General features: G+C 31.6%; 1 protein-coding gene across 1 annotated transcript in view; it reads left to right on the forward strand.

Moving 5' to 3' along the window:
- The window catches only part of LOC126769420 (uncharacterized), a 95362-nt gene that overhangs the window by 68025 nt on the left and 14345 nt on the right, over positions 1-12992 (forward strand). Inside the window, exon 2 of the mRNA XM_050488185.1 lies at positions 11374-11448. The gene's annotated coding sequence lies outside the window, so the exon portion shown is untranslated. The remainder of the gene's footprint in view (positions 1-11373; positions 11449-12992) is intronic.

Genomic DNA, 12992 nt, shown 5'->3' on the forward strand with positions numbered 1-12992 from the left:
AAAGTAAAATGTTTTTACATGAATGAAAGGAGTCTTAACATGGAGATTAAAATTTTATTAAAATGTTAACATGGAAGCTTTGTACAATTATGGTAAAAAATGTAAGTTTTAATATCGCATATCTATAAATGATCAATGAAAGAAAAAAAACGTGCTTAAGTACGCGAGTAATATATCCTGTGATAAAAAAATAGCAAACACATAACTCTGCGACATTGCCGGTTGATAATATTTAGGAAGGAAACTTTTCCCATTATTCAGAAATCTTGCGAACAAAACAAGGACTTGACGGATACTACTCGAGAATTCACATTAGCAAAGAAAATCAAGTCAAACACAAATTACTGTACAAGAAGTTAAGCGATATCAGTGCACAAAGAAAACAACATTATCGTTATTACTCTATTAATAATATTTTATTTTGAGGAGAGATGTTCTAGTTGACTGAAGACGGGTAGACATTAATAGACTATTACTAAACTATGATATTTTATGTTACATGATTACCAGTATTTTATCAATTCAATTTTCCAAAATAATTAAACATTTCAATGCCTTTGCGACCAATACGATTATAATACTATAAATTCGTATGATTATTTATAGAAAAGCCATTGCTTTTACCTTTACTTGCAAATAAGTAGGAACTATAAGATTTTTATCAAAAAAATCATAATAGGTATAATTTACTGGTGGTAGAGCTTTGTGCAAGCTCGTCTGGGTAGGTACCACCCACTCATCAGATATTCTACCGCAAAACAGCAGTACTTGGTATTGTTGTGTTCCGGTTTGAAGGGTGAGTGAGCCAGTGTAATTACAGGCACAAGGGACATAACATCTTAGTTCCCAAGGTTGGTGGCGCATTGGTGATGTAAGCGATGGTTAACATTTTTTACATTGCCAATGTCTAAGGGCGTTTGGTGACCACTTACCATCAGGTGGCCCAAATGCTCGTCCGCCTTCCTATACTATAAAAAAAAAAAAAAAAAAAAAAAAAAAAACACCAACAATAATAATTTTATAAAAGTGTGTAATTTTAAAAATGCTATTTATTCTTAATTTGAGCGTGTAAACTAGTTTGTTTTTATTTGTCATTGAATATCTATATAACATTAAAATCCTATACATCCATAATCCTATACATCGTAAAAATCCATTTCACTCATAGAATTAATCCAAAACTGGCAATATAATGTTAGTTTTAATAGTTGTAACGGACAATAGGGAAAACGTAAGCACCTACCTTGAACAACACCAACGCGCTTACGTACACCGTGCCCAGTACGTGTCCTATAGTGACTTCAGTTGCTGTAGGGACCAAGGAATGTCTTCCACACTAATATATATGATGAAACAACTCACAGAGAACACAGTTCAGAGTTTCTTATGAGAGCGCCTAAAATATCGACCGGTCAGTTCGGAAATCGATTAGAACATAATAGTTCAACGCACGTGGCGCTGTAATCGCGCGTCAATCCAATAAAAACGTTTCTATTCGGTTCCTCTATTATGAATAAAGTACTCATTCCCAAAAAAAAGAAATAAAAAAACTAGATAAATTTTGTTGCTAAATATTATGTTGTCTTATAAATAAAAAAAAAATTATTATTATGAAATTTGTGATATATATTCTGTTAAGAAATTAATTAGAAGTTTATTCCGGCTCGGAACAATGTTATATATACATGAGTAGTATTTTATAACTATTTTAAGAGTGTGTTATTTATAAAATTCTTTTTATTCTTTATATAAGCATGTAAACCTAGTGTACTGAATTTATTTGTTTTTTATTTGTAATTGAATATCATTGTTAGGTAAAAATCAAATTCACATATAGAATTTATGCGAAACGGCAGAAATTTTGTGTAAGTAAAACAGTTATTGTTAGTTATAAATAGTTTACTGTTAATATGAAATATTTTTTCATGAATTTCATATTGAAATGTTTTCGAAGGAAAAGCCTTTAGAAAAAGTATGAGATTAAATTTAAAAAAATATAACTAGCTCTCAATTAAATTAAAATAAAAAAAAAATATATTTTTTATAATTAGTTTTATAATATTAATGTCTTATAATATACATATTATACATTTCTGTAAGATGAACAAATAAAGTCTAGTAATAATGTAAGTAAATTAACCCGTTAATATTCCACATTGAGCAGTCTTTTGAAGAAGGCTAGCTTAGAATGCCTTGCCTTCACTACATGAGAATGTGGTTTAATTTCAACCTACACATTTTGGTTTTCTCACTATGTTTCTATTCTTCACTGATAAGCTCAAGATTTATAAACACAAATTAATCACATCTAATGAGTATATATCAAAATATATATTCTATCCACTAGCTGTATCAGCTCTTTTATAGTATAGGTAGGCGGACGAGCATATTGGCCACCTGATGGTTATTGGTTACCAACGCCCATAGACATTGGCATTGTAAGAAATGTTAACCATCGCTTACATCGCCAATGCGCCACCAACCTTGGGAAAGAAGATGAAGATAAGATCTTATGTCCCTTCTGCCTGTAATTACACTGGCTCATCCATCAAACCGGAACACAAATATACCAAGTACTGCTGTTTTGCGGTAGAATATTTGATGAATTTGTAGTACCTACCCAGAAGCACTTGTACAAAGCCCTACCACCAGTATGACTAAAACTGTAAATTTTTTAGTCAAATTAAAAGATTCATTGAATGTTTATATATTAATGTTCTACGTCAAGAGTCGCACAGTCATTGATTTAATTCAACGACGATTCAATCAATCAATGTTTAATTGTAAACAGACATCTAGGTTACAATTGCAAGATACATAACCGTGGCATGTTTACCGAGTACTTAAGTGTCGCACTACCGAATTAAGTTTCAAAGCTTGTCGTTTAATAGCTACGACTAATCGTCGATAAATACAATGAATAAAACTGACGGTGTCAATTTCGATTTTGACTTGTTAATCATGTTATTAACCAACAAAATTAAGGAGGTAGTTGTTAATTTGTTTTTTTTTTTTTCAATTATTAGGAATTCAGACAATCAAGAATACCAATATTGCGTTTAAATTTATTAATTCAAATTCTTTGAAAATATTAACATACATTTTCATATTTTATTTCTAAACCTGATCGTATTATATAAAAACGATATTAGTAAGTAGCTGGTCTGTAAGCATGAATCAGGATCCCTTATTGCATTGTAATAAAGGCTATTATAGATCGATTACATTTTGGTTTGAAATTACAAAGTTCTAATCGAAAGGCTACAAAGGAGTTTGGTTAGAGAACACGATCTCGATGGGTACTTAAAAATTTCATCCATTAAATCTAAGAAAAATTAACCTTATGGAAATGCCATCTGTAAGTCCAATATTGACATACACTCGCATTGTTTGTGACCTTCTGTCAATTTGAAATCAAAAAGATAATTAAAATAATCTTAGCATGCGGTACTACCGATGCGATAGCGTTCTCGACTATTTTCTTGCTCAAGTAACTTACAATAGATGTAGTTCTGTGTCAAAATAAGAGATGTGCGAATATGAACACATATTCAAAGTTGATCGTTAAATGTTCACAATGCCAGTGAGAACTTTTTCTCACTAGTTTGTTTCAGTGACAAGAGCTATCAAAGATAAAACTCACTCAGCGATGCTCGCTGGGCGATGCATACAAGTGATCATTCTACTCTACAGTGCGGATCAGAGTGCATCCATCTTATATGAATGACCTACTAATGTGTTCAGTGAGGCTAGTAATCGCTCGTCCTACTCGCACACTTGTTTATAGACCAGCGACAACAATATAGCCATAACACACTCGCTTTTCGCTGCTCGCCAACTTGTTAGTAGTTTCTAGTTCTACTCGCTTCTCGCTAATCATTGACGGTGGAACAGGTGCATTATGTCGCTAGTTACTAAGTGTTATTACAAGAAGATAGACATCTAATCTACGCAATGCAATGATTACCTCTAGAATAATTTAATGAGTTATCTTATAACACCATATTAACCATAGTTGTAATAATTGTTGTTTTAATTTAACATTGAATAATTAATTTACTGTAAACTCTGATGAATTGAATGATACTGTAAATTCTGTCCAGAAGGACATAATCATCAAATTCATCGGAGTTAGAAACCAACTTCAGCTATGGAATCAAGGAGTATAGCCAACCACGAAGAAGACGTAGAGTGCTCAAGTGTATGCTCAAACTCAAGTGAACTGTATTCCTTTAATCTCATAAGCCAATGAGACAGTGATCCAACAAGACCAGAAAGAGTTCAATTGCAGGACCTATAATTTATGTACTGTCGAGGTACGGGAGTGTAAAATCTATCAACTTCGCGATGCTACTGAGAATTAATTAACAGATTTGAACCCAGAATCTTGGAATCTGCAGCCAAATAATCTAGCCACAAAACATTGAGGCAGGCACGTGTTCGTAATATTTAAATAACTAATATTGATTTGACTTCTTAATTTGGGAATAGGCTTACGATATCATTTCTCTGTGTACATGTGTAATTCATCATATTTATCCCCTGAGACAAATCGGCAAAAATATCAGTCTTAGAGATGTAGAGTTATACCAAAAATATACAGTTATACAAATAATTGTGCTTTTCAATAAAGAAATTCCGGATTCTATATCAATGAATCTTTATTATACATCAGTAGCCAATCGTTAAAAAAAAATAGTCCTCCAGACCGATTTCGGCCACGGTGGCCAATCACAAGAAAGATTATCCAACTACGCAGGACATATTATAGTGTACAAGTACTCATAATCCGATGGAATGACAATCCGACACGACCGGAAAGAGTTCAGGCGTAAGACCAATGGCTTTATCTGCTTTCAGAGGCACGGGAGTGTACACACTTCCAACTTCCAGAATTCGGGCTGGTATTGAGAATTTTCATCAGAAAATAACTTTTTATTGGCTCGACCTGGGACACCCAGGACATCCGGGTCTGCAGCCTTACATCTAGCCACTAGACCAATGAGGCAAAACTGATCGTACTTGAGTTACGAATAACGATCCGCTAAGGTTGATTCTATTGTCACATACATATATGCGACTGCGAAATATACGTAACGTTCTTTATAGAAACGCTTTTATATGAAGCTTCGTAGACAATTCAACCATCCATTTCATTTCTTAAACATAGTAAACGGACATTCATCATCATCATCATCATCATCCTTTTGTCGTCCACTGCTGGACATAGGCCTCTCCAATGGCACGCCGTTGAGCTCGATCTTCAGCACTCAATCTCCATCCGCTGCCAGCCACCTTGCGTATATCGTCACTAGGGGCCGTTGCGTATATACGCGTTGCGTTGGTGTGTGCCATAGAAGGTTTTGCCCATAATCACTACGCTGGGCAGGCGGGTTGATGATCGCATAGCGTAGCTCGTCGCACAGATGACGCTGCTGCCCGTTACCGGTCTGCAGTATTTAGCTACGCCTTAATGGAATGGTTACACTGCCATTAGTCGGTCGCCAGTGCCTCGTTTGTTAATCCGCAGGATGTACCACGTGCAGGTGAGGTTGGGTGGAAACAGTTAGATACAGTTGTGCTCCCTTACATCCCAAACGGACATTAGGACTTTAAGTAACCGTCGATGATAAGTATTTTTGTATATTCACTTACGAGTTTATGCCATATCTATTCTATATTAAAATCTATGTGCGCAATATTAAATCTTAGTTACAGCCTTATCCATTTTAAATTGAATATCAAACTAATGTTATATCAATTTTATATAAATGAAGCATTAAGGTAAGGATGCTTTTAATAAAATTTCATTACAAAACATCAGCTAATTTTGTTGGTGTAATAAGGCCATCAATATTTCTTCGAAAATAAATTATCTTTACGTTTTATTCCTGCTTGTAAATTGATTGAATTTGAAGGTTTCTAATTATCAAGCTTACATAATTAATTAGTCCGTTATTTAGGGGCATCATACAAATTGTTTTCGAGTAGGAAGGTGTTACTAAAACAATTTAATTATATTATTTTAGAATATTATTAAAAGTTAATTAAAGCTAGGACATCTTCGTGCTTTGGTTTTGTTTGCATTATACCGGATACAAAAATGGATCAACTAATATATGTTTTCGTTTATCTCATCTGGATTCATTTTTAATTCATAATAAAAAAACAATTTCAAAAATAACAAATAAGTACAAAAAGCAAAATCAGTGCTCAGTATCAGGGGTTTTATTAAATGTTTTCATATAATATGTACTGCAAAACTGTTTGAAAGCAGTACCGAGCTCTATGAACATATCAATATGTTTCACTTGACAACTTCTTTTAATAGTATCAAATCAAAATATACTTAATTCGATTAGTATTTTTAAAGCATTTGAATCGTTATTTTGCAGAATTATATAATATATATGAAAGTCAACAAGTACTAACTCCGTGCTTTTATAACATCTATGTAATCTTGTGTTGAGTAATGTGCCTTATTTATTAATTTTTTTTTTAACATACTAATTAATCATATTAATTGGTGGTATTAAAAATATCTGAATTTTATTATAGAAACTAATACCTTGTCCCAGGAAAGATTTATTAACTTTGAGGAGTCGAAAACCAGACAATTCTCTTTTGTAAAATGAAAACAGTACTTATCAATGACAATAACAGAATGTACTGATTAAGTACTTCGTAACATCCTGTGAATGTCCCACTGCTGGGCTAAGGCCTCCTCTCCCTTTTTTGAGGAGACGGTTTGGAGCTTATTCCACCACGCTGCTCCAATGCGGGTTGGTGGAATGCACATGTGGCAGAATTTCGTTGAAATTAGACACATGCAAGTTTCCTCACGATGTTTTTCTTCACCGTAAACCATTAGATGAATTATAATCACAAATTAAGCACATGAAAATTCAGTGGTGCTTGCCCGGGTTTGAACACACGATCATCGGTTAAGATTGTGACAAGTACTTACAAATCATAAATATTTTTTACAATGATGATAAGTACTTGTAAGTGATGGGAAATCTTGGTGTGTTAATGGTTTCATTTTATTTACATTTTTTTAAATAGAATAAAGTGTATATCATACAAATCAGTCAAGCCGTTTTTGAGTATTCATTTAACATATACAAAAAAGTCAGGTAAAAAGTAAGTACAACACATTACTACCTCCTTTTTTAACTCAGTTAAGAAACCTGATCTGTTATAAATTGGACTGTTCGCATTTTTATGGATAGAACCTAATTCCAATTAAAATTAAAAAATTTAACGTAACTAAATAATATATTTTTAATAATAAATCATTTTAACATTCTAATAATAATCATTATATAGAATTTTAAATCTCGTACTTTGCGATTCAAGAAGATCATAATATATATTATGTACAAGTTTTATTATCTCATAGTATAAAGCAAACCACAAAGTAAGCTGTCAGTTTTCAATCCAAGCGCTATATAAGAGCTTTATCTGAGGGTGTCCGTGTATGTTCGCGAATATAACTTTTCTCACTTATCTTCTAAAGGAAATTAACTTTACATAACATCCGACATGAAAATATGTTCACCAATATAGTGCTGTTACCTTACGAACCTGTCTACAGAGTCTTTCAGTTTAAATATATTATTTTTTTAGTTTTGTAAACCTTTTTTAATAAAAGGTAATACTTTAAAAAAAACTACTGTTCAAATAAAGAAAACTTCTAAGACAGATTGCCTCTATAATTATTAATATTTTTATATTATAAATATTAAAAAAATATAGGAAAATATATTTATTTTTAAATGATAATAATAATTTCATGTACCGGACATTATTCACACACGGCCATCTGATCCCAAACTAAGCAAAGCTTGTACAATGGAAACCAGACAACTGATATACTACATATACTACTTTTCTTTTGTAAATACATACTTATATAGACAATTAAACCCAGACTCAGGACAAACAGACATGTTCACGCCCACAAATGTCTGTCCTTGGTGGGAATCGAACCCACAACCTTCAGCGTGAAAGGCGAGTGTCTACCAACCACGCCAACCGGCCGTCAACGATTTTTATTTTTTATAACATTATCGATTAAACACGAAAAAAAAAATTATCACGTATTAATAAATATTTGCTATATTTTTATAACAGGCGCTTTAGAATTAATTATATTTTATCTTAATTAAGCTATTATATTCAGAAGAAAAAATACGTTTATTCATAGATTAATTGTAAACAAAAATATTTGTTTAGCAATCTTAATCTCGTAGTAGGTATTTTGTTGCTCAGATCTTGAGAAATTCAGGACCATTTCGCATCTTAAGCCTTGCAAATTTGCTTATCCCTTGCTTGGGGCTTAAGATAAAACAGTCTACCAAATTTTATGATTATGCTTCCCTATTTGGGAGATAAGTTGATGAATGGCTCAATTAATTAGTGACCCTGCTACGGGTTTTGCTTACATTATCTTTCTATAAATTCTAGTTACACAAATATGTAGATAAGCTTACTACTATGAACCATTATTAAACTAAATTATGTAAAATACCTTACGTTGTGTAAACCTTAACTTGTTTTTTTTTAAATATATACTGGCGTCTTTATATATTTTTAACAACGAGAAACTAAGTCCCGAGAACTGCAGTAAGCATTACAGACAAATATTATATTTGTATGTTAAGTATGATAGAATATATTATATAACATAATACCACAAAGAGGGGTTATGTAACGAAAATCGAACACCTCTTCGACCTCTAATAATATCTACTTTTTTAATAATTTATTGAAAAAACGGACCCCTTGATGGTAAGAGTCACCACCGCCCAAAGACATCGGCACTGTAAAAATATTAACCATTCTTTATAATGTTAAAGCGTCACCAACTTTGGTATCTAAGACGTTATCCCTATGCCTATAGTTACACTGGCTCACTCACCCTTCCAACTGGAATACAATAATACTACGTATAGCTGTTTGACGGTAGAATACTAGAATGTGGGATGGGGTGCTCTACACTAATGAAAACGAAACATCACAATCAAATTTATTTATTTGACTTAATCAAATTAACAAAAATATCTTACATAATTTGAATATTCATTTCAATTAAGGAATGTATAAAATATATAATAATAAATTTTACTAGAATTCCTAACCAAACTAGACATAGAAATACCGGTACACACGCATATAAATCCTTTTAAATAGGTGATAGCAGGCAGCTATTCTTGTCACGTGATCCAGCCATGAACTAATAATGGTTGTCCTGCGAAAGACGTTTAATTGAACATGTTTAATCGACAGAATTGCACCTGACTCTAATCCGTTCAACATATTACGCTTCGCAATGTTGTTATTTTGTATCAAGCTTAAATTTTTATACTATTGTCTATGATCTCAACTTGATATATTTCATACGATACGCTGAGAAGTATACGTTAACAGTATATAGGTGCATAGACAAAGACCAAATTACAATAATACAAACAGCATTTGACCGGTAACCATCGCTTATATCGCCAATGCGCCACCAACTTTGGGAACTAAGATGTTATGTCCTTTGTGGCTGTAATTATACTTTGAATTAAATTATAATTTGAATGTTCCATTTCTATTGTGTAATAATGTATATGAAATAAATAAATAAATATGTATTATATCCGAAAAGGAAAGGGCTTGCAACAATCATCTTTATATCCATAGCCAATACGAACAAAGTCGTCTGCACATGACACCTTAGATGAAGTAATAAGCGAAATTAAAGCCATAATACTCCGAAATAAACATGAATAAACACATTGACCACCACCAATGCGTCGAACTAAGGTTAAATTACATAATGTTACGTCACTTCCGTCTGACATTGCGACTTTCACTCCGCCTCGTGTGATACACAATTATAATTCCATCTCTTTCTGACACAACTTATGATATAACATTTAGGTTAATAATAAGAAAAAAAAATATCAATAATGGAATCGGTAGTGAAGCACAAATTTTGAAAGCTACTTAGTTAAAGATACGTTTCTTAAATAATAAAAAAAATATAATTTTGTTTTTGCATAGTACTTTACTTACTTACTTACTTTAGCTATATAAAATTTAAGGCTAATTGTTTTTTTTTAATTGTAACACAAATAAAATAAATTGGTTTCTTTTAATTATTTGTACTTCTCTTTTACAATTCCTATATAACATCCTTAAGTGAAAGTATTCGAACGAAAAAATAATTCGAAATAATTTCATATCCGTAATCGTATCCGAAGCCGTTTATAAATTAATCATATATCCATATAGGTGGATACAGTAGGGCTATTCTGTAAGAACAAACTTGGATCTGGAGAGGACCTCAAACGGTCGTGATATCTGATATGCGACATAGAACGTAATAATCATAACATTTCAAGGAAACACGCATCAAAATAGTATATCAAATTAACTTGGTTGAGTTCTTACAGAATAGCACTGCAAACGCATTTCCATAATATAGCTATATAGGGCTCGTCAAAATAAACCCAAACTCAAGATTTACTTGTAGCAATTGTAGAGTTTTACTATCCAGACTCCTCCTAGCCCCATCAGCTTATACGATGGTACAAGTTTGTTATAAATAAGATAAATATTAATGATCGGGTCAAGATTGCTAAATCGAAAGTAGTTAAATTATTTTTATTGATTATAAAGGAATACATTAAAAATAAATTTTGTTCTTATTAATTAAGAATCGATAATAATAATAATGACTTGGTCAAAGTGAAATCATCTCCACAATTTTTCATAATTCTCCATAATTTCCACCAACCCGCATTGGAGCAGCGTGGTGGAATAAGCTCCAAACCTTCTCCTCAAAAAAAAAAAGGAGAGGAGGCCTTAGCCCAGCAGTGGACATTTACAGGCTGTTACTAATAATAATAATTAAGTAATAAAATATAGAAGGACTTTGTTAGAAGAATATTACTCCGTGTCCGATGACCTGTTTTAAGAGTAAATTTTTCTTCTGGGCTTTCGACAGTTTTCCTATGATATATGCTTGCCCAGATGGAGAATAGAAAGTAAACCACTCCAATATTATATACCAGCTTTAAAACCCCAAAAGAATATATGAGAATGAATTGGTACTTATAAACATTAAAGGTTTTTTCATTATATTCACATAAATAGGTAAATAAAAATCTGCTTTATTCTACATAAAATTATAACAATGTACAACGTACAAGTTAATACAGTTAAAACAAACCCAAATGTTTCATTAAAATTCGAAAATATTTTAATAAAGACTAAACTATAATCGAAATTAATATTTCAATTAAGGATACTTAATTGAAACAAGCACTTAATAACATTTTAAACGTCACAGATTATTTAGTAATCGGTGTTACTTCACAGGTCATGGCGTAACTGGTAGTGGTAACAGTAGTGTGAGTGGTCTCCGACGGTGCGGTGGTCGACAATACTTTCACGGTAGGTTCTGTGATACTGAACGGTTTAACGAACTGTGTTTGTGTTGTGATTTGTGTAAGACCAGGTAACATTGAAGATTTTATTCGTCATTTTTTAATTTTATTTTAAAACTAGAATGATTTGCTTTCATATATTTTATAATCATTATTTTTTTTTTTTAATTATATTTTTCATAAATTATTAAAACTTAATTTTAAAGAAATATCAATGCGGCTTATAATAAAAACCTTGAGTGTCCTCTAAAGAGCAAAAGTAAAACGGAACGTGATTGGAATATTAACAAAGCCTTGTAATTTTTATGTTTATTTTTTAAAGATATAATAGGCAAAAGTTGTGTGCTGATCAGCCTTTAACAAAAAATATTACTCCGTGCATTTCAACTATCATATACTCGGGTGACACGACACCTGTTAACCCCTTATGTGCATCTTTGGTCTAGTGGCTAAAATGGCTAAAATCTATCCTAAGTGTCATTACCAGATTGGACCAATACAATTTTTCGATTATTTTTTGTCGTTGTTGTTGTAAAGTTATTCTTAAGCTGGAGTTAAGAAATATTAAAGCCGTTGGTGCTGTGCCGATTCCCTGTGGAATAATAGAACGCTAATTTGGTCGATCGGACATTACACATTTTACATCTTATATATTTTATAAAGAAATATAAGGTAATAAGAAAAACTTTATATAAAAACATACTGCAGATACCAATAAATTACTGAATAATTTTTGTGTATTAATCAATAAAAATGATACGAAAATTAACATCCAAGTAAATAATAAGACAAAGTATTTATAAGAAACACACATCTTAACTCTTCAACCAATGATCATAAAATTTTGCATACACGTGGTCACCTGGTCAGGGGTGCTGAATAGGATAATGGGGTATCTAACACTATATCTCTTACAAACCGCGAAACCGCGGGCGGGATTTAGTAAGATGTCTGCTGCAGTGTCTCAAATAGATACATCATTCGGTATCGTCGAGCTTCAAAAACCAACAATGTTTTGATGGTTTTTCTGGTCTTACGGGAATTCTAATAAAATATATTATAATTATAAAACCAATTATATTATTTTCAAATAAAATCAAGATTAGTACTTAAAAATATATAAATTCTTACAATAATTATGTAATATAATTTATGTACACGAGATACAGGTGAAAGTTACATCAGATATGATTAATGCAACGGTTCGAACAAAATTATCGGCTTAATTATCAATACATCATACCACTTGAGTGAATCATGGATAATTAATTAATGATAATTACTTAATTGAAAGAGATTTTTATTCAAACGGTATGGTGTCAAATTATGTAATAAAATATAATTAATGTAATGAATTTTAATTCCAGGTAAATTTTCATTTCATGAAATATCATTTAATAAACCATTGATTGAATAATTAAATTCATTATTAAGGTTAAATAATAATAATAAAATAATTTATTTCGACCCAACAAAGATCATATATATGATGACAATAAATAATAAACAGACAATATATTACAATAATAATATTTTACAGATTTTACATAT

The sequence above is a fragment of the Nymphalis io genome, chromosome 7 (assembly GCF_905147045.1).
Source record: "Nymphalis io chromosome 7, ilAglIoxx1.1, whole genome shotgun sequence".
Taxonomy (NCBI): domain Eukaryota; kingdom Metazoa; phylum Arthropoda; class Insecta; order Lepidoptera; family Nymphalidae; genus Nymphalis; species Nymphalis io.